This window comes from Urocitellus parryii, chromosome 1 (assembly GCF_045843805.1).
Source record: "Urocitellus parryii isolate mUroPar1 chromosome 1, mUroPar1.hap1, whole genome shotgun sequence".
In the NCBI taxonomy this organism is placed as follows: domain Eukaryota; kingdom Metazoa; phylum Chordata; class Mammalia; order Rodentia; family Sciuridae; genus Urocitellus; species Urocitellus parryii.
The window spans coordinates 221,316,750-221,339,467 of record NC_135531.1 but is presented as its reverse complement, the minus strand read 5'-3'; the positions used below and the strand labels follow the sequence as shown (position 1 = coordinate 221,339,467).

The 22,718-nt window shown below is 37.5% G+C and overlaps 1 protein-coding gene across 7 annotated transcripts in view; it reads right to left on the bottom strand.

Moving 5' to 3' along the window:
* B3galt1 (beta-1,3-galactosyltransferase 1) overlaps window positions 1–22,718 on the bottom strand; it is a 143,226-nt gene that overhangs the window by 5,723 nt on the left and 114,785 nt on the right. For 3 of the 7 annotated variants that reach the window (XM_077802708.1, XM_077802707.1, XM_077802703.1), the window contains one exon: window positions 6,464–7,154. The exons of 2 other annotated variants lie outside the window; for them this stretch is intronic. The gene's annotated coding sequence lies outside the window, so the exon portion shown is untranslated. Of the gene's footprint in view, window positions 1–5,654; window positions 5,711–6,463; window positions 7,155–22,718 lie in introns of those variants that run through there. 2 more of the 7 variants (XM_026389570.2, XM_026389574.2) reach the window with 2 other exon arrangements.

Genomic DNA, 22,718 nt, shown 5'->3' with positions numbered 1-22,718 from the left:
AGATTATTCTGACCCCTTTTAATACATTTTTACTTAGCTACACTTGCCGGTAAACATTGCAGAAGTATAATGGGAGAGACAACTGAACTTGAGGGCTATAAATTCAATGACCATGTGGCCAAAGAGTAACTGGTGTTCAAATTAAGAAGCTGTCCTCAGGAACACTAATCCTTTCTAGAACTTTTTATATTTCCTAGAACTTTTACATTTTATACCAGTTAAAAATATATGCCAGGTTACAAAGTTCATTCATATAAAAATTATTTCATCCTTCCCAGTTAGAGCAAAATATAGTAGCCCTGGAAAGTAGATAGAGTAGATGATAGATATCAATTTCAACAAAGCCTGCTTCAAAGAAATCTATGTTTAAATGTGACCTATGTTGAAGGAATTTCACTAGGATTACAGATTGAAAATCAGGCTTCTAAGCACAATAGTCATAATGAAATAAAAAGACACAAGGGGCAATAGCAGAGACAAAGTACATACTCTTATCTGCGTGAAGAGCTAATTGTGAATGTGCGGTCCATATGAGAGCTGCAATAACTCAGTGTGGTTAGGTTCTGAGTATTAGAGTGTCTTCCAGCAACATGACTATGGGCAAAGTCAGGCCCCATTTGGCCCATAGTCAGTACTCTGTAATTACATGATCTAGTATTTTTGGCCTTCTGGAAGAACTTTTTGCTCTAAGGAGCAGGAAAGCTGATAAAAAGGACATGATGAATGGCCTCAAGCAAAGAAGAAAATTTTGAAACGTGGGACAGTAAGAAAAGGGAAGTGAGAAAAACTAATAATAAAGAAGTTAGGAAAGGGCTTCGCAACTTGGGATATACAAATATTGTCTCCATTTCAATTCCAAGGGTTTGTGAGTCCCAAGATGGTACTAGGAAACCAACTTTGTCTATCATTGTCTTAGCCTATATCTCATCCTGTTGCTCTTGTCCCCTTGCTTACTAACTAAACTGCAAGCAACCCATGACTAAGATGTCAAAGAACTGTGAAACAGCCTCGCCTGGAACAGGCTAGGGAATCTTTAGGAGGCATTAACTAAGTTACTAATGGAGGATTTATTTCTTCTACATTTTGATCTCCTAATTATTGTCTCTTTCCTGACCTTACAAAGTCAAGTTACTATCCTCACTTCTGTAGGTAATCCTTCATTTAACGCTTGAATTTACATAGTCATTTGTGAGTTCACTTATCCGCCAATCACCAATTAATCAAATATTTATTGAGTACCTATTATATGTGAAGTAATGAGAAGAGAGATAGAACCCATATTCCAGCATCAAGAACTCCTACTCTAGGAGGAAAGATTTCAAATAAATTATGTAAAAATTTTTATCATTAGGTTATTGGAGTAGGTAGAAGCGGTGGGGTGGAGAACAGAACATAGGAGGACAAGGTACAATCCTGGAGCCCATGCCCAGGACAGCTTCGGGGAGCCACTATCCACATAGGCTGTGATGTATATCTCAATCCCCAACCCCATCCCAGAGTCAAATAACCAGGGAACCCCGGGGAGGATGGCATGGAAAATTGAAAAAATGTGAGCTAAGCTAAATATTCAGGTATTCCTACCTAGGAATTATCTGGATGGAAGTTGGGCATTCTAGGCAACAGGAACATCATATATAAAGGTATAAAATGAGAGGGAGCATGATATGTACCTGGGTATGAACTGCTGAGAGAAGAAAGAGCCTGGTGAGGAGGGTGGGTGTGTGAGAGGAGGTTACAAAGATGAGCAGGGTCAGATGGTAAGTGGTATCCAGAGACATCCTGCTTGGGGTAGCTGGTTACCCATTTGAATACAAACTAAAGGGTATGAGGAAGAATTTTACCTTCCCCAAATTGCACCCACTGACTTTAATAACAATTCCTTCTTCCATGCCAGGGATGTCTTTCTCCTATATCTCTATGTACTAGGAGAATAAGTGAGGATTTGTTTTATTTTATACAATTCTGTGAGATTTTTCTGGGGGGAAAGGAATGCATAGATATAGATACCTAAGAGGTTAGGAATGGGCTTGGAAAGGGAAAAATATGAGAAACAGGTGAGATCATGAAGAAAATATATGTATTTTTGCCAAACAATGAACATTCCTCCTGGACAACTAATAACCATAAGACTTCTTCCCATTATTATTGGTTGCTATCATTTTAAAAATGCATATAATGGACCAGGCACTATGCTATGTGCTGTGTTCTATGCTATTCTATCCTATTTTATAGAGCTTCATTCCTTAGAGTATTATAAGAGAAGTCTCATTTTCTCCATTTTACAATTTAGAAAGTGGAAACCCAAAGGTATTATAGTTTGTTCAAGATCATGCAGCTAGTGGATAACCTGGAAATGGTCATTCCCAGCTTCCTAAGGCCTGTTCGGAACACAGGCATTGACTTGGGTGGGAAAACCATCCCAGGCCATTCAGGGAGCCTCTCAGCTTGCTGTTCTTCCAGTGATCCACACATTCATTTCCTTAGATATGTGTCCATTGTCTGGAATTTTTCTAGTCTATTCTGGTTTGTTATACACTACACTATGCTACCACTGTAGGGATTCTTGGTCACTAGAACTAATGATTTGCAAAAATCACATTAAGACTTGAAGATGCTGTGGGTGGGATGGAAAGGTTTTGCAGTGCTTTGCAGGTCCTCTTCTCTGTGAACCCCAAAGCCCGCACACATGCACCAAAAGAATCACCTTTTCATTTGGTATTTTTTTCCTTTTTCCTTCAGAAATGAAAACAAAAATAGGTATTGTATTATATCTTAGTCAACACTAAATGGAAATTAGTGTTTACCAAATCCTCTATTTAAAAAGTGACAACAGAGAATCAGAAAAGTGAAAAGGAACCAGTGTAGAATCTGAAGATTGGCCAAGGATAATGTGTACTTATGGATCTGAGTGTTTTTTTAAAAAATAGCCTTTTTGCAGACAACAGAACAGATTTCTCAGATGATCAAAAAAATTCAAAAATACGCCTTTGGGCAGGAAGTAGTACTATAACTGATGAAAAAGCCACGTGATGCGTAGAACTCTAAAGACCTATTTCATGTGTGTTGAAGTTGGCGGCAATGGGCCAGCTGCTCTGGATTACTTTGAGTAATTCTATATTGTGATTTGGATTTTCTTTTTCTCAGTAGCCTTAAATATAAGGTAAGAGAGAGAATTTTTGTCTGCTTTGTCTCCAAATACATTGGCTGTATTAATAACTCTATTGCTGGACCATTTGTGCTTCTGGGGAAGGTCTTCTATACAGGCAGTATTAGGATACAAAGAGCAGGACCTAGTGGGGACGAGGGGATTATGACAGTTCATCAGTTCATCGTTTGGGATCCTGAGCACATGAATTGATAAATTCTACTAAATTAGTAGGATCACTATCAGTGTTTTATAGATTTTTTTTTCACCCAGAGCTGGGAATCAAATCCCTGCCTTATGCACACTGGGGAAGTGCTCTACCACCAAGTCACACCTTCCACCCCATAGTACAGATTCTCCTGCTAGAGAAATCTTTTCTCCCTTATAAAACTTACAGTCAAAGACCCAGTGGAAAACAGAACAAAACACCCATTCCCCCCCTCACACACACAAAAAAATCAACTGAGAAGATCTAGGGAAGTCACTGAGTATCACAAAGTAGAATCCTCTGGGGGGTTCTTTTAGTTTTACAAGATGTTTAAAAATTCCTTCTTAACAGACAAGTTAATTTATCAGTGAAATGGAAAGTTGCACATATAACATTTGTCACTCCTTTTAGCAGCTTTGCCACAACTGCAAGACACTGACGACACATTAACTTGTCATCCATTAAATACAAATCCCTCCAAATAGGAACATTGAGCTAGAACACTTGAAAGATTCCCCCCCCCCCCAGGGCCATACTGTATTGCAGATTACCTCATTCACAGAACTCTCCAGTAAATATCCACCTTTACCTTTCAGGAAGTTAATGGGGCAGAATTTTCAATTTAAGAAGCACATGTTTCTCCTAGAAACTGTTAAGCTGTCTGCTATTTTGAATAATTTATTTTAAAAGACCCAAACCTTACTAAAAATTTTTTAATCCAGTCAGAGTTAAGGCCTAGGTACAACACTACACATGGGTAGTGTTGCTGGTGAATTGTGCATAATTGAGTATCCAATTCCATCATGGTGCAAGCAATATGATGGTTAATTTTATGTATCAACTTGACTGGGTTGTGGGATGCCAGGACAGCTAGTAAAACATTATTTCTATGTGTGTCTGTGAGCGCATTTCTGGAAGAGATCAGTGTTTGAACTTTTAGCTACACTGGTGGGCACCATCCAGTCTGTTGAATATCTGAATAGAATGAAAGGGTGGAGGCAGAATAAATTTATTCTCTTGCTTGAACTGAGACATTCATCTTTTCCCCTTGGAGATGGGCACTCCTGAACCCAGACTGAGATTTATAGAACTGGTTTCTCTTTTATTCTTAGGATTTTGGATTGAGATTGGAATTATACCATTAGCTTTCCTGGGCCTCCTGGGACTTCCAACTCTCCATAATCTTGTGAGCTAATGTCTCCTAATAAATTTCTTTCTATATATCTCTTATGGTTTAAATAAAAGCTCACATGTTAGACAATGCAAGGATTTTCAGAGGTGAAATGATTAGATTATGAGACCACAACATAGTCAGTGGATTGATTCACTGATATAGATTAACTGAGCAATAATTATAAGTAGATAGGATGTAGCTGGAGGAAACAGGTCACTGGGGGCATGCTTCCGGGCTTTACATTTTGTCCCTAGTGAGAGGAGCTCTCTCTGCTTCCTGGTTGTCATGTTCTGAGCTGCCTTCCTCTGCTACACTCTTCTACCATGATGTTCTGCCTCATCTTGGGCCCAGAGCTATGGTGTTGCCTGACTATGGACTGAGCCTCTGAAAGCATGAGGAAAAATCAACTTTTCCTCCTCTAATTGTTCTTGTCAGGTCTTTTGTTCACAAAAACACAAAGCTAACTAAGCAATGTATTTTTATATATCATTGTTTCTATGTCTTTGAAAAATCCTAACTAATACAATCAAGTACAACACTGACTTCCTATGTCTTGGTTGCCACTTATCCTGAGTTAGCTTAGCTATGATTCCAACTTCCCTCACCCATACACAAGTTTACAGGGACCTCAACAAATGGCCTGCTTGTCTCCTCCAGTATCTCAAATAATATCTCTAGGTTCTGATTTCCTTTGCATTTTTAAATCTGCTTCACTTCATCTATCAAAGATGCACTGAACACCTACTAGGTGCCAGGCACTGAGCTGGTTGGATGTGTGGAAGCTTACTTTCCAGGAGTGGGAGGCAGCAAAATAATGATAATATGTTACACAAATACAAAATTCATCCCAGGTAGTAAGAAATGCCATTAAGTAGATAAAGTAGAATAATGGGACAGAGATTAAACAATGGTGGGAAGGAGAGAGGCTACTGAAGATAAACTGGAGGGCTTGGGATGTCAGCAGTAGAACACTTGCTTAGCATGTGCAAAGCCCTGGATTGGATGCCTTGCACCAGGAAATGAATGAATGAATAAATGAATAAGTAAATAAATAAATCAGTGACACTCTCAGGAATGGACAGTTATCTCTGGTTCAGTCTTTGAGAACTTTACTACGTTTTTGTCACCTTTGCTTGGCTCTTTGTGGTTAATGCCTCAGTAGGAGCATCTTTCTACTTCTGATCTCTGCCCTCCTGCTCTTTTGTTCTCTTTGTATTTCCCAGCTATGACCATTCTGCCCCCTCCTGCTTCTAGAGCTAAAGATGTCACCTGCTGTATTATTTTGCCAGAGCTGTCATTACAGAGTACTACAAATTGGGTAGCTTCACAACATAAATTTATTGTGTCCCAGTTCCAGAGGCTACAAGGTTGAGAGGGTGGCAAGATTGGTTCCTTCCCAGGGCTGTGAGGAGGAATCTGTTCCATGCCTCTCTTCCAGATTTTGCCATTCTTTGGCTTGTAAATGTGTCAACTTGATCTCTGCTTTCATCTGCATGTAGCATTCCACTGTGTGTATATCTTTTGTTCCTGAGTTTCCCCATTTTATAAGGACACCATATTGTCCACGTTAATGACCTTTCTGTAACTTTACTTGTTTATAGACTCTATTTCCAAATAGTGTCACATTCTGAGGTACAGGAGTCAAAGAATTCAACACATCTCTTTTGCAGGGCACAATTCAACCTGTTGAATCCACTTTCCTGGGTAGCAGTAATGAAATATGTTGCTCCACAGACATTTCTCCTTCACACTTTAATTTTTCCTGATTTAAGCTGGTAAATAAGCAAGTAAATTCTTGGTTGGTAAACTAAACTTTCAAAGGTTGAAAAACTTGTAATTAGCATTCGAAGAAGAGTAAAACATAAATGTGAAAAGGGACACAAAATTTGGTTTATTTTTTTTAGATTTAAAAAGAAAGAAAGAAAAGTCAGCTTACGACCATATGAAGTGTGTCATAGTTTTAAGTAGTCCTTCAGTCCTGCCACCTTCTTTTTCCTCTGACTCCTTTAAAAATTCACACTAGTCGAGAAAGACAAGCCAGGACTGTGGCATTTCCTAGACCGACAGTTCCTGAGATACTGGCTTGGTTTCTGGAGAAAACGACCATTCTCCTGTGTCATCTCAAATTACCAGCATTTCTATTATTGGGAGCCAATTTGGGATATTCATAGAGTACATGGCACTACAAAAGTGGCTTTAATAAAAATAAATTTGCATACTAACATTAAAAAAAATGGTGAAGAGAGAGCAGTTGGGAAAAAGTAAAGTCACTGCAACCATTTCAAAGAGAGGCAAGACAGGAAAATGGGGGGTACGTGGCAAGAAAGCACTAACTACTTCTGCTTATGAGATGCTTTTTCAATGGGCGAGGCTCTGGTGATTCACAGTACCAAGTAAAATACCTTCTGAAAAAATGTTTTCATCTCTAATGACTTTCCTCAGAGCAGGTAGATGAGTGAAATCAAAGTATCTTCATTCTTTGGGGGAAACACAGGAATTCAGACTGCAACAGAACTAATTGATGAATGAGCCCCCTAAGCCAGAGCTTCTAGTAGGCTGCATTAATTTGGCATATGGTTATCCTGATGTGCCCAGCTCTCTCCCTTTTTCTTGTTCTGGTAATTATTCTGTAAATAAGCACAGGAGAGAAAGAAATAAAGTACAATTAACACTAGATAATGGTCCTTCAAAGAAGAATTTCATAAGCCACTACGTTATCCAGCTCGATAAGTTATTATCTTTCTGAGTGACAGGGGATGACTCTCTCCAGTCTTTCTTTTAAGCAAGTCCTCTGGCTATGTAAAGAGCCATGCCCATCTGCAGAAGTTGAAATCCCCGAGTGCCCTTAGGAGCAAAGATAGACACGGAGCTAATTTGTTCCTTTTAAAAATTTAATTATGAATCTTTTCAAAGAGACCCCATAATTGAACGGACCCAATAGATCATGTGCAGCAGGAAGTGGCAAAAAGCAAATGGTAAGTTCATCATGACTTGGCAGCTGAAATCATTTCCCTCCCAAATCTAGAAGAAATGGTTTGAACCTTTCTCCTTTCCAAGTAACATATCTTGACATTTATTCAAAAGATCTGTATAAATCCCTGCATTGGGAAGAATAGGGCCAACTTGAGAGAGAGGAGGGATGGGTTGTCTTTGTGTGGGCTCAGGGCTCTTGCTATTCTGAAAGCCACACTTTATTTCACGAGGAGAATGTGCACTTCAAATTAGAAGGGAAGATTATAGCTTTCTTCAAATCAATGTGTTGCCCTAGTTCTAGAATTCAGAGAATTTTTTTTTAACATGGCTACAATCCTCTCAGGGAAAAATGAAAATGAGGATATCTCATTATTTTAAATAAATGCTTGGCTTCCTTTGCAGTGATGGATATTGTATCTTATATAAGACACGTTTTTAAAGACAGGAAGAGCAATCACTTATTTAATCATAGGCGCCTGGAAGCTTGGCAGTCAGATTGAGCCTCGGGTGGAGCTTCTCTATTGGGAAAGGAAATGCCAGTATTTTTTATTAGAAATGTGGAAGAGGATGAGAGGAAAGACATCTGACTAATATAAACAGCAGCTGGGAGAATTTTAAAATGATGAGCTATGTGATACCAAAAGAGTATTCATTTGTCCCATTATTATTATTTTTTTTGTGGGGGGAGGCTGATATAAATGCCCATCTTTAGAAACCAGAAAAAAAAATCACTGTGTTCATGCATTTACTGTCTAAAATGTAAAAGTCTAGGGAGATCTCTTAATTCATTGCAGAGAGGTAATATTAAATACTATTTCAAAAGAATAATATTAGTACTATGAAACAACTGATAACATAGGGAAGAGAATGTGGGATTTTTCCTTTCCTTCCTTTTTGTTTTCTAACTCAAATGCTCCCTTAACAATATCAGCTTATTAGAATCCCAAATAGCCCCAAATAATTTTTTGTAGATGCTGCCGGTGGATATTATTTTGTAGGTAATCAATTCTATGTCATCAGAAGACCCAGACTCATCTCCCCAATTTTAGTCATCAGATCTGAAGCCCCTGAAAACCTATGCTTCTATTTCCTTATTGATCAAATGAGAATTTTAAAAACTGGTTGGGCTTTGCAGAGTCATTGTAAGGACCAAGTGAGATAGTATGCTTGAAAATACTTTACAAGCTGAATAGTGCTACATGAATGTAAAGCATTGTCACTATTCATATAAACATGATAAATATAGTCAGAAAGGATTGCCTATAAAATGTTTCACGAGGAATGATCAGCCAATGTATCTTGACTAATTAGTACAAAAGTGGTTTTCTTACTTGGCTATTGCTCAAAAAGAAAAAAATAGCACTTGGTATCTCCAGTTGACTGTTTTCATAAGAAGCTTTCAATTTCATTTTTTATGCCTGGTATAAAAAGGCCTTGCACTTGTGTTGAGAAAAAAGGAAGGGGCATGTAGGTTAGAGGAAATGTCATTATGTCTATTTATCATTAGCACTAAGTGACATAACATTAGAATTTTTTTCTAATATAACTTCAGAATCAACAGTTGATAGAAAACATTCAAGATGAAGTTCGGCAATGAAATCTTGGGGAATTTTTTTTTCCTTAAAATATTACTTAGGTTCAGAATTGCATGAACCCTCACTGATGAGGAATTCTGATGCTGGTACTTTCTTTGCAATCCCCCCTGAAGAAAGACTTCTTTCACATTTGGGATTTTTAGTCTCTTTATTTGCTAGCTCCTCCTTTGTTTCTAGAAATGCTGTCTTTCCTTTGCTTGGAAAAATGACCAAGACCAACCAGATTTTCTCTTGACCCTGACATTACCTTCAATTATTGTCAGTTTCCTTCTTGATTTCACACCACGGCAAAAATTGAGTGCTCTCTCCTGTGTCTTCCTCATTTCCTTAGCTATTTAACTCCTGAACCTCTCAGAATAACACACCATGGCATTCTGAGGAAAGTGGGGAAACTGTCCCAGTCCCTTCCTCCCTGGTGTCAACTGCCTTTGATACACTGGGACACTCTTCACTTCTGCACTCACACTCATCAGCACTCACACTCTTGAGTACATGGATTCTGCTATTTTCTCTCCAACATTGTTTTCTGGGAAGATGGGTTGATGCCCTCACATCCTTCCTATTTTTAGTACTGCCCTTTTCCTTATCCTGAAGGGAGAAGTTTTACTTCTATTTTGCTCCCCCTCTCTTTGGAAGATGGTATATTTCAGAGCACAGTGTTTTAACCCAAACACACTTCAATTCTCATTCTTTTGTTACTTTTCCAGAAAAACTGGGAAGTTTATCTCATGGACAAGCTAAACCAGTGTGTAAGACAGAGTCTGTTGAAGACCACAAAAAAGTAAAAATGAATGAATAAATAGATAAATGACATTATGTGTACCTATACAGATGCGAACTTTGTTTTTCTTCAATTTTGAGATGTCAGGTTGTTGCTAAAATGTAAAAATTATCATGCAGAGGATATTTTGCTTGGACCATTAGAGATGAATTTCTATGAAATTCTGAGGCTATTTTAAATTTAAAGACTGTATTTTAATAGTCTTTTATTCACCAAGACCTGCTCAGATGATTATAAGTGATTTTTCTAAGAAATTTTAAGTTATTTCATTTCTTTTTCTCTTAGCACATAATTTGAAAGTCCATCAGACAGTTTTCAAGTTCTGTAGAAGGAGAATTTAGGAAAGGTCTCTAATAGTATAGTTAGAAACTGGTCAATTATAAAAGGAAATAGTCCTTTTTGAAAATACACATGACACCATACAAATGCAAAACCATCAGAAATTAAAGGAAAAAAAATGATCTCTTGCCATTCTTTCCTATTTCACTTCAGTCAGAAAGGTAACCATTTTCATGACTGGGTACAATACTATAGCATGTAATCCCTAAGATGTGCTAAATCAAATTTACAACATTTAGTCATTACTTCTTTTGAAATACTACATTAAGCAATGGTTTCTCTTTAATGAATTCCTACTACTTTCTAGGATTATATAATATACTTTATAAGTAAAATGTTATGTTATGATTTGGACCTGCATTGTTCCCCAAAGGCTCATACATTGAAGGCTTTGTCCCCAGCAGCAGTGTTCAGAGGTGGGACTTTTAGGAAGGGCTTTGACCTCATCAGTGGTTCAGTTTATTGAGGCATCATGATTTGAATGGTTTATTGGGAGGTAGTAGAAAGTGTAGTTAATGGGAACTAGTAGAAAGGGATGGTTCCTTGTGGGGCATGTCCTTAGGCACTTTATCTTGGCCCAGGCTTCCTCTTCTTTGTTTCTGATTCCCTGCTGCTGACTGCCATGAACTATGCAGTTTTTTTCCTCTTCACACCTTTTTGCCATCGTGTTCTGCCTCATCTCAGGTCTAGAACAATGGAGCCAGCTATGAAAACCTCTAAAAATATGAGTCAAAATACATCTTTCCTCCTTTAAGTTATTTTTCTCAGATATTTGTCACAGCTATAGCTGTCTAACCTATCTTGCTGACAATATTTCTACTAAGAAGTAAATTGTCATGGTTCCCATCTTATAGAAGAAAGTAAGTCCAGAGAGATAAAGCAATTTGCTCATCTTCATATAGATAACGAATGATTAAGCCTGGATTTGAACATAGATCTACTAAACTGTAATATGTGGGTCTTTATACCACAATGTGCATTTCACATTTTGCCTGGTAGACAGGAAATATTTTTCATATGTCTTTTAATTATCCATGAAGTAATGTGAGAGGTAGGGAAAATGGACTCATAGCTTCAATGCATCTCACCTTGGCTCTGAGCTTCTGTTTCATAGTATAGATGTGTCAGTCTATATTATATATGTGTCTGTGTTTATAGAGCTAAACACAAATTGAAGAACCCATCTCCATTAGCTGGGCTAGTCCCTTCCAAATATTGATATCTTGAAAGTCCAATCAGTAGAATGCTTGGAATTCATGGAATTCTACATTAAAAGGAAATAGTTGTTCTTAAGGTCTATTTTAACTAAGCTCTGAAGGCCAGGTGAGCTACTCATCTCTACCATTACAAGGCACTCATTTATTTTGGGAAGACTATAAGATTTGGTACCAGAAGGCTCTGCCATTTAACAAGCTAAGTGACTGTGGTCAAGAAATTCTCCATTTATGGACAATTTGCCAAGTTTTAGCAACTCAATTCTCATGCCAAAACCCCTTTAATATTTATTCCTGGAAATGGAGCAATTGTAAAAGAAGCTGAAATCTACAGTCTAGTTTCCCAGGCTCCTTTACAACTATGATAAAGTTGTATGATGTAGTTGCTACCATCAGATGCCTCCGGGCAAGACATAGCTGCAGGAGGGAGCAACACCAGGAGGCAACAGCTTTCTGACTCTTGGAATCTCCTAGGAAGCACTTGGGAGACAAGGGCATTTGATTTTTCTTGAATGAGCAGAGAAAGATTTACAGCCTCCACAAGCAAACATCATAGCTCTAAATCGAGGCACAGGAGGTGGTGGAGTGTCCCATGAAACAGTTCCAGAGAATGCAAGTACCTTTGGGCCGCCTTGTCCTTGACCATGATGTTCTAGCTGGGTAGTTGCCAAATCTGGGTCTTACCTTCTCAGAAAGTGCCCTAGCTACCTAATGCTTTTTCTACCTGGCCTGTTTACAATGAAGAAGTCTTGCACCAAAATCATTATCTCTACTTCTTTAAGGATAAAATGAGATGATGATCATCTAATTTTCAGACTTTAAGGCAAATGTCACACTGTAAAATGGCATACAGAGTTTAATTTTTGTTAATGTTTATGTCTGGTCACTTTGGCATTGCCTGAGAGAACTACAAACCACCATGAAATAAACAAATTCCTACTGTACTCACCTCAGAAAATATTACGTAGCATTTCCATGTGAGGAGCAGCCCTCTGAACTGAGAAATAGATTTTAAGGCACTATTTTCTCTTTTCATGTTTTCTAAAGATGTATGGCATGTCTTTTGACAATGTCCCACGGCCCTCATGTGATCCTGCCCTGAATGACAACCATTATCTCTGCTAGGAAGCTGCTTCATTTTAAAATAGTCCTCCTTAAGTATACTCTGAAAAATTGCTGAAAATTCATTTGGTTCTTTTTATGATTTGCTAGTCTTACTTTATAATCATACATGTCAGCACACATGATCCTACTGGTGAATTTGGAGACAGGCTGACACTTATTATTCTCCACTCCCCCTCACCTTCTTGTACTGAAAATGAACCACTATGATTTTGTGTGTGTTTGTCCATACATTAAATTTGAGAATCCCACTGCTAAATTTTATTAACATTATACTAAATACAAAAACTAAAATGTAAATCCCCTATCTTTAAGGAGCTTAGAGATACATTAATTGTATGTGGGGAAAATAAGTGGTAATTAGAGGTACTATTTACGTGCTATTATAACTGAAACACTGAATTCTTGATGGGGATGACTGGATGATTCTTGGGAGAGGTAGAATTTGGCTTGATACTAAAATTTAAAAATAAATAGAAGCAAGGCATAGTAGCATACTCCTGTAATTCTAGCTACTCTGGAGGCTGACGCAGGAGGATCTCAAGTTCAAGGTCAGTGTGAGCAACTAAGCAAGACCTTGTCTCTAAATAAAAAATAAAAACCACTGGGGTTATAGCTCAGTGGTAGGATGCCCCTGGGTTCAATCCCCAGTACTTTGCTAAATAACTAAATAGAATAAAAACGAATACAGAAAGCTCAGTAGGAGAAAAATTGGTTGTAGGGAATGGTAAAGAGAAAAGATTTGCAATGCATTTGCAAAGAGACAAAGGTTTTAAATTACTTGATTTATTTCAAGAGGAAATTCTCTATTTCAAGAATAGAGAGCTGTCTAGCATGGGATCATGGTGAAATGTACTTGAAATTGAGAATGAAAGGGAGTCATTGCTCATGAGTTCACCTTTTCCTCCATTATACCTTATCACTTCTTCATCTTCAGTATACCTCCATCGATTGTATTTAAGTAGATCATTTTCTTATATCATATGGGAAGATGCCTTAATCAATAGGCTAATTTTCTGAATTGCTTTTAACAGTGTCTCTTTGATAAACTATAATCTCTTTCAGGGCAATGATTTTTATCTTTTTCACTATTTTCCCCCTTTCATTATTATGTCTTTCTTTATCACTATGCTTTAGCATAATAGCATAGTTCAAGGAGCATTGTAGTTGATAAATAAATAATTGGAGTAAATGACATCCAGTTGGCCATGAACAGTAATTTGTTATCTGATAAGAGCATCAACAAGAGTCCTTTGATGAGATATTATAAATAAGTGTCTATGTGCTGGAAAGATACCTCAAAAGGTGCTCTACATTTGCAGTATGTGATATCTTCCCCCATGCCTGATTCTTTTCACAGTGCCATTCAAAGCAAATTTCTGCCTCTGATTTAATTCCTGAACTAATATAACTTCATTATAATGTTTCTAGATTAAAAATGGATTTAAAAATAGATTTTATGGCTAAAATATAAAGTTTCTGTGTTTAGGAAAATATTCCTTGTGGAAGGTAACACACACACACACACACACACACACACACACCCCATGAACACAAGAGAAATTCAGGAAATATAATATAGCATCTGACCCTTCTCTGAGGTGAATATTTATCAGTTTTTCACAGGTTGTCAACTGTCAGATCTTCGAATTATTCTTTCCTGAATGTCTTTCTGAACTGCTTTTTTATATATTATCTGACTTGCTATTGTGGTGGGTCATTGGTGACTACATCCGTCTTGTCCAGCTATAGCAGCAGCATGTGTAAATTGCATCTCTGAGGAGTGATAAAGTGATGCAAATAGTATTTTTCACCTTGAGTTACCATAGCCACAGTCATTATCTGCAGTAGCCACTGTGCTGTGTTCTTCTATGAATTCCCCTAACAAGATGCTTCACTCCACGTCACATCCAAACTACAAGGAAGAATATCTACACTGAAAAGTTTGAAGACAACATAACTTCACTGCCCAAACTGCCCTTCTAGGAAGTTACCTTCTGAACTATTGTTAAGTTGGTTTGAGAATTATTTTCAGAAGCCATTTACTGAAAAATATAAAAAGCTATTTACTGAAAAATACAAGAGAAAAAAATTGCATTGGTGGGGTAATAGAAATGGGGTGAAGAATAACACTCTAATGACTGGAAAGTTTTCAGGGCATCATGCACAAATGTAATAATGATTTCCATGGCTCCCTAGGCATATGTCAGTCCCAGAAGACAAATGGAGAAGTATCTTCGCTTCTGGGTCCCTAGAGAGCTCTAGAGCAGTGTTCTAAGTAAACTGTCAGAAATTAGAATTATTATTTAATCTTATGATTGGGTTATAGAGCTAAGCATGTCAGTAAATGCACAGTAGGAGTAGTATATTCGTAGAGGCTTGGGACAAGTTTTTCAAAGTGCTGCTATTACTTTGGATTGTGAGATGCTAATGGAAGAAAACATGGGTTAAACAAAATTCATTAGATGAATTCACAGCAGGACTGTTCAGAATCTTTAATATGATCTGTTCCCTTGAAGATCGTAAGACAGAACTCTAACATGGCCCACAGAACTTTCTTGGGAACGTGTTTGGGATGCCACATCAATTAGGCAGTTAAGATACTCCATGACTTCCCTCTTGAAATTGTAAATGGCTATCATCACTGTTTTGTTAATGTACTTTTTTTGTTGTTTTTATAAAAGAGAGGGGAGGGATGGACATAGTCTTTTGTCTGCTTTAATGGTGAACATAATCCTGTTTGAGCATCAATTTTTTTTTTAAGTTTAAAAATCTGGCACCTTGTAGTTCTTGATTTGCTTTGTCTTTCTCTTGCTAATATTTTAAGATGGTTGATTTTGAGCAAGCTTTTGTTTTAGTGTTACAAAACTGATACATGCACAAGACAAAAAACGCAGAGGATAAAATTAAGCAAAAAGGAAAAGAAAAATCAACTGTAACCCTATCAAGCAGATATAAGCATTGCTGACAAGTAGATGTAGTTGTTTTCCCATTTGTATTTTGTAAGTATTCGATCATGTTGTCTGTGCACTTTCATGTGCGTTTTTCCCAGTTAACAAGCATCATCAATGCTCTTGCACGCTATAATGTACTCTCATGCCATTCATTTCCAGTGACTGCTATATTCCATTTATGTAATCATTCCTCCACAGTCGGATATTTAGTTTAACACTTTCCCTCAAGTCTATTAGCATTCTCAGAGACTGCAGTGATATGACTATTAAAACAGATGAGAGTGTTCTTGGTTCTAGAAAGCCTTATCCTAGAGACAGCACAGGTCTCAATTGTGGAGTCTGAGAACAAAGGCACCAACAATGATCTGCTGTTTGAGTCCCTGAAATCATATTCATGGCACTAGTGCCAGTCATAACTCCCAACCTGGCTCATCAATCTGCAACTACAACTTATTCCCAGGCCACTAGTATTTCTTAGAAATGATTCTGACCATTGAAACCTGTAGTTTATGGTTCAAGTCCACAGAACAGCACTAAGTCAATTTTTCTGGTATTGAGATAAGAAGAGTATGGGATCTGGAATCTTTAGGGTGGCAGTGTAAAACAGTTCCCTGTTTCTTTTCGAAGTCTTCCAGGTCATTTATCAGAGGTTATCCTGAAATAAATGCCCACATCATTTACACCATAAATAGCATCTTCAGCATCAGAGGGGCAGTTATTATAAGGATGAGATCAGCAATACCGGTAGTAGTGATGAATCAAGTCCAATAATGATTTGATTGACAAGTACTGAGGATTCCTGTCTGGAGGTTCACTGTAAGAGTCCTCTGGGTATCTGTTCAAATGTGGCCTGATGTAGACTGGTGCACTAGATTTCCCTGGTCTAAATGAAACTTTGCCCCAGATGTATTATCTTACAGACATATCTTAATTTCCTCTCAGTTAACCTAACTATGAAGCACCTTGAAATAATAGTCATATAAAGGAAGTCAAATTGGATTAGATATACCTGGCTATTTCTAAGTGTCAAATGTTTATGAAAATTTGCAACTACATTTTTTACATTCTGAGATTTTAGATTCTTGTCAGAGGTTTTGAAAAGCATATAAGGGTCTTACACCAGAATGCAGAACTGTGAAAGGTCAAACCTGTAGATCATGTAGTCAGACAACCTGAGTTCAAATTCTGCTATTTGTTGGCTATAACATCACTCACCAATTATTTCCTCAGGTTTAAAATAAGAAAAGTGTGCCTACTTTAGATTCATAAAAATAAAATAAATCTCAGGAAAGCACACAATACCAGTCTTGGCACACATCCATGCTTAATAAGTACTAATATTAATTTTAGCATTTAAAGAAAATCATAAATACTTTTAAATATTTTAATGCAATTTATTAGCCATTATGGATGTTGTTATTATTATTGTCCCTACTATGTGTATGTAACTACTATCCTCTAAGGAGATGAAGTCTACAGAGTAGTCACTTAGGATTTATTGCAATGAAGTGTTGGGAGTGATGAAATAAATGTCATGACATGTGTGTGAGATATTGTGCGGGTACACTGCTTTGTGCAGGCAGATTCTGGAAGATTTCCTGGAGTCATATTGCATGTGCAATGAATTTTACTCACAGGCAGCAGGAAGTGTGACTGAAAGGCTGTGGTTTCTGCTTCCCTCCAGGATTTTAAACTCAGGCTCATATCTGAAGAACTGGAGACATCTCATGTGTTTTCATCTTGTTTTGACCACTGCCTTTTATTGTCTTAGAGAAAATGTGATAACATAAAGTATGTTTCCACCATTCTCTGTACAAAGTAACTTTTTATAATAACATGTATCTTTATGTATCCCAGGGAATAAATTTTATCCTCAGGAAATGAATTTTAATTCATTTGGTTTTTTTTTCAGCTTTGTTAACATTTATGCTGAATCACATTTTATTCAAGTATTTAAAAACCAGGACAAAGTCAAGTCAATAGTGCTGGGTGTTTAATGAAGCAAAAACAAGTAAAAAGAAAAGACAATTATTATCTTAAAGGTAATATGTTATGATACAGACAGTTACTTAAATATGTTAGCCTTCCCATCCTTATTTTCTATGGTTAACTTTATCTTCACTCTCCCTGAAATATTCTCTTTGCAAATACAAAGTCTCAAAACCTATACTCATTGTAACCATTCTGATTTCTTATACCTTTGTCTGGGGCAACTTTCCTAATTAGGAAGATGGCTCAGTAGCTGCTGGCTAAAAATCAGCTGGTGTGTGAGTCTCACTGTCTATTAGAAGGAGGTATCTGGGTGGGGCCCCTGATCCTCATCAAATGTTTGATACATTTCATTTGTACTTTGCACAGAAGTGCTCAGGCAAGTGTGGTGATGCCATTTTGGTCAGGTTTGCTAATTAAGAAATGAGAAAGAGTGCCTCTATAATCTCAGTGTCTCTGGAGAATATGCCAAATTGGAGGTTTAATCCTATTGCCTTTCTTATCCTAAATGCACTATCCCTTCAGATAAAAATGGGGTTCACAATGACTAAATGCCAGATGTGAATGAAACAAAAAAGTTGACTTTCTTCCTGAAAGGGGAAAAGGAAAAGTGAGGATCTTGTGCCTACCTGTATTGTGCCCAATACTGGGTGGAAGATATTGCTCCTGAATAACTCTTTAAAAAGGTCTGTTTCAAAAATCTTTTCGGGGAGGCTATGAGTCTCACGTAGACATGTTGATCAAGCTGTCATTCTCAGTAAAATTAATGACATGGCATTTGCAGGTAAATGGATGGAGTTGGAGAATATTGTGCCAAGTGAAGTGACTCAAACCCCCCAAACCAAAGGTCGAATGTTCTCTCTGACAAGTGGATGCTGATCCAAAACAGGGAGGGAGGAGGCAAAAAATGGAAAAAAAAAAAAAAAACAACTTTGATTGGGCAAGGGGGAAGGAGGGAGTGGAGGGGGCAAGGGGGCAGGAAAGATGGTGGAATGAGATGAACATCATTACCCTAGGTACCTATATGACTGCACATAGGGTGTGATGCTACATCGTGTACAACCAGAGAATTGAAAAGTTGTGCTGCAATTGTGTACAATGAATCAAAATGCATTTTGCTGTCATAAATACCTACTTAAAATAAATAAATTAACAAACAACAACAACAAAAAAGATGTTAGATGGAGGAGGAGCTTCTTATCTTGCTTGAAAATGTCAGCCCTATCCTTAAGTGCTGGGTTTGAGTTAGGATGCCATCATGTTTATGAAACATGATTAATTCAGAAACTTCACGACTATATCTTATGGGAGAAGGATTAACTGTTTGGGACTTAAGTAAAAGAATCTGTGGAATCTAAGCTAAAGCACAAGTCTTTGATTGTACTATGAGATTTGCTGTCTTCTGGAAAAGAGATTCCACTATGGCTTCCAGGGACAGATCTTTCTCCATCTTGCCGTGTTGTGCCCTTACAAAGTAAGCGATCTATGGTTATCACTATTCAGACATGACTGGCTTTTTACAAAGAAAAATTTAGGCTCCATTTGGATGCCATCAAGCTTAAGTTTTCATTGTGGACAGATGGTTATATAAAGCATAATTATATGTACTAAGTCTTCATGATAAGAAGAAAGGAGATTTCTTTTCATCTGAGTATTTATAAAGATCATACGGCCATAAGAATACCATTGCCTTAACTTGCCCAACATTAGAAAGTGTTTTTGAAATGGAAAATAACATACCCTATTTTGTGCAGCAAAGTTTTCTTTATAAAAATCCACTCTCCATTCAATAGAGGTCAACTCCTCAGTGATATAGAAATGCAACCTTGATGTTGACTTTTTAAAAAACTCTGATTTTACCCTTAAAATCCAAATTTCAGGTTGCAAGTGGTTTATGAGATGATTTAGGACTCCAGGGATTACCAGAACCTTTTGCAAAAAATGTATTTTAGGAACTACAGGGAAAAAGTTTTCAGTATTTCTTTTGGGAATTTGTACCTGGATCAGATCAAGTTTACTTATATCATTTTTAACATGTGGAGAACCTGTTTGTATAATTTCAACAACTATCTTCTAGTTTTTCCTGGGACTTGGTCAATTAATGATTTTTTTATAGCACTTACATTAGGATGGACAGGTAACTTCCAATTTCTTGTTTCCACATTAATCCTTGGCTATTTCAGTGGTGGAGGAAAACAGACTTTACCCCACACTTCGTTCTCTGATTGCCCAGGGTTATTTCAATGAACAAATCAGGAAATAGTTACCTTCAGGTAGTGATTTTTATCTGATCTGTAATCACTGAAATATTTCTGAATCTCATTTGAGATACTCACTGCATGTTCTTCAAGAGTCACTGGTCCCTCTATTTTTGTTTTTGTTAAATTAATTTCCTAGCCTGTGAGTTTCAGGTTCAAAACCTCTGTGGGAGACACTGCCATCTGCCATCTAGCTTAGCCTCTGGGCTGTGGGTTTAGATGAAACCATATTTCAAAGACAAAGTAGTCAAGAGGGAAGGGGAACATGTCTATTTTTACTTTCCACAGACAACAGTGGGAGTGGATGTAAATTCTGGCAGGGAGACTATGTTAGGTAGCAAATTACTGCCATCATTTGCATAATGTGTAATCTAAGGTGTTGATTCATCTCTGGTAAACAGGCATGTTTAGTGAAGGGAGGCGAAATTACGCATTGCCCTCTGCCTGCCCCTTAAGAAACCTATCACATTCCTTCTCTCCATCAACTCCACAGATCAGGAAACTTTTCTGCTCCATTGAACTTGCTTCCTGTCTCTACTTAGCAAACTGACTAATAGCTCTGGCTCATTCCCTGCTGCCACCTCTAATGTTGCTGCTCACAGCTGCCATTTCCCCAAAGGAAAGAATTGATGTCCATGTGATGGACTGGTTTGGGGGGAATTCTCAGAAATATAATTACTACACTGCACTTATCCCACCCCACCCCTAGAAAGGACTTTTTTTTTGGGGGGGGGAATACCAGGGACTAAACTCAGAAGCATTTGGCTACTGAGCCACATCCCCAGCTGTATTTTGTATTTTATTGAGACACAGGGTCTCACTGAGTAGCTTAGCACCTCATTTTTGCTGAGGCTGGCTTTGAACTCATGATCCTCCTGTCTCAGCCTCCTGAGCCACTGGGATTACAGGAATGGGCCACCATACCTGGCTAGATAGAACTTTTGAATACTCTGGGAAACTTATTTATTAAGAAAGTGTTTTGCTGTTAAAACTGTAACCGTATGATGTTAATTCAATTATAGAGTAACTGACTTTTAATAGGCTGTTCATTGAAGGTGGGTGTTCTGCATAAAACTTCAATTTAAAAACTTGTCACATGGGTCTGGGAGTGCAGCTCAGTAGTAGGGTACTTGTGTAGCATGCACAAAGCCCTGGTGGGTTCTGTACCCATCAGCACACACATCAAACACATGTTTGCCTGGTTATAAAAACGCCTGTGCTTCAGCAAATGAGACCTCTCATTGTAGTAAGAGCCCTAACATTAACCATGGGTGAAGTTTGTATTTTTAAATAGATGGTGGTCAAAAGTGAGACTCTTGTAGCTTCTGCTTCATTGTCTTTGTCCCCGTTCACATAGCACAGTAATAATGTCCCTTCCTACATTCACTGTGGGAAGTTTCCACATCACTTCTGCCTTTGTTTACATAATAAGTAATAACAGAGCTATTACTGCTACTAATGTGTAGTAACTTTGTGTCAGATACTATCCATTTTCTCTAATTCTCACTTTTATAAATAATGAAACTGAAGGCCAGAATAGTTTAGAGACTTTTCTAATTCCATTTGTTGGAGACACCTACAGTTGTCATTTATGCAGCTTAAAAATGGTCGAATATCAGCAACTTTATATGGGCTTAACCCACTAACTGCTCCCGAAAGCCAGTATTCTAACTCAGGCCAACCAAGACCTAATGTCAGCCTTCCATACCTTGTCTCATACTGCTGCCTTATATATATTCTGTCTTGTTTCCAGAGTAGAGATTGCATGTATTACACACTCAATATACTATGTGGTTAATAAATATTTGTTGATTGAGTTGTTTAAGTGATTTTGGAGAAAATACCACAGATTTGTCTTGTAACCAATTAGCAAAACACTGGTCTCAGACTGTAGCACTGTAACTTTAGTGGTCATCAAGGCCTATTAGGTACTATCTCTTGAATCGTTAAGTCCTCTACTTGACCTATAGAGCAGATTTCCAAAGCTTGAGTAGTTGTCACTAGTGATGGGCTTTTCCTGGGACAGGTGAAATCTTGCATCTCTGTTCTCTCTTCCTATTTCTCTGTTTTCTCCAACCAGAGACACTTAACAATTTCACAAGTTTTATGATATGGCTGAGAAAACATTTAGAAATCCACCTCTAAAATATCCCTCCCAGTTTGATCTCCTTCTGTTAACACATTATTTCCACACTCTCATTTTTTCCCTCTTCACCACTTTCTTACTTCCAGAGATATTATTATTATTATTATTATTATTATCATCATCATCATCATCATCATGATCATCATTATTTTGGTTATAGCCATTTACATCAAATCCTTATTTTGACCATTTTAAGAACATGCTTGCCCATTTTGGAAGAACCCAGATGATTTTAGCATCATGTTCAAAAATATGAATTTTGAGAGCAGACCAGTGACTATACAATTTAGGTTGTAATTACATAGTAATTACTCAATTTGCTCATGAACACTGAATCATCTCCATGGGTTTCAGACAGATGTCACAACAGATGCACCTCATAAAAATGAGAATTTCCATTAACTGCAACAGTAGTTGAGCTTATAATCTGCAGCAATGCTGAATTAAATTGCTAACAGAGGGCACTATTGAAAACTATTAGGAAGTATGATTCAAACAAGAGAGAGACAGAAGTCAATAAGGAAATTCCCATATATAAGAGCATGAAATAAAGTGTTGACATTTCAAAGCCTTAATGAATAATTGGCTTTAGGGTTATCTGACAATTATCAATAGTAATAACTGGATTTTGAGGAGAACATTCCAGTGGACATACTTATTTTCTTTTACTTTATGTCATTTGATTACCATCAGAATCTAGGATGTAGATATGGGATCCTCAGAGGTTCACTCAAGTTCTCAGTGCTGGTGTGTAGCAGAGCCCCAGCCCAAGTGATGGCTGCCCAATTGCTAGGTCTTTTTTCTTACAATTACATCACCC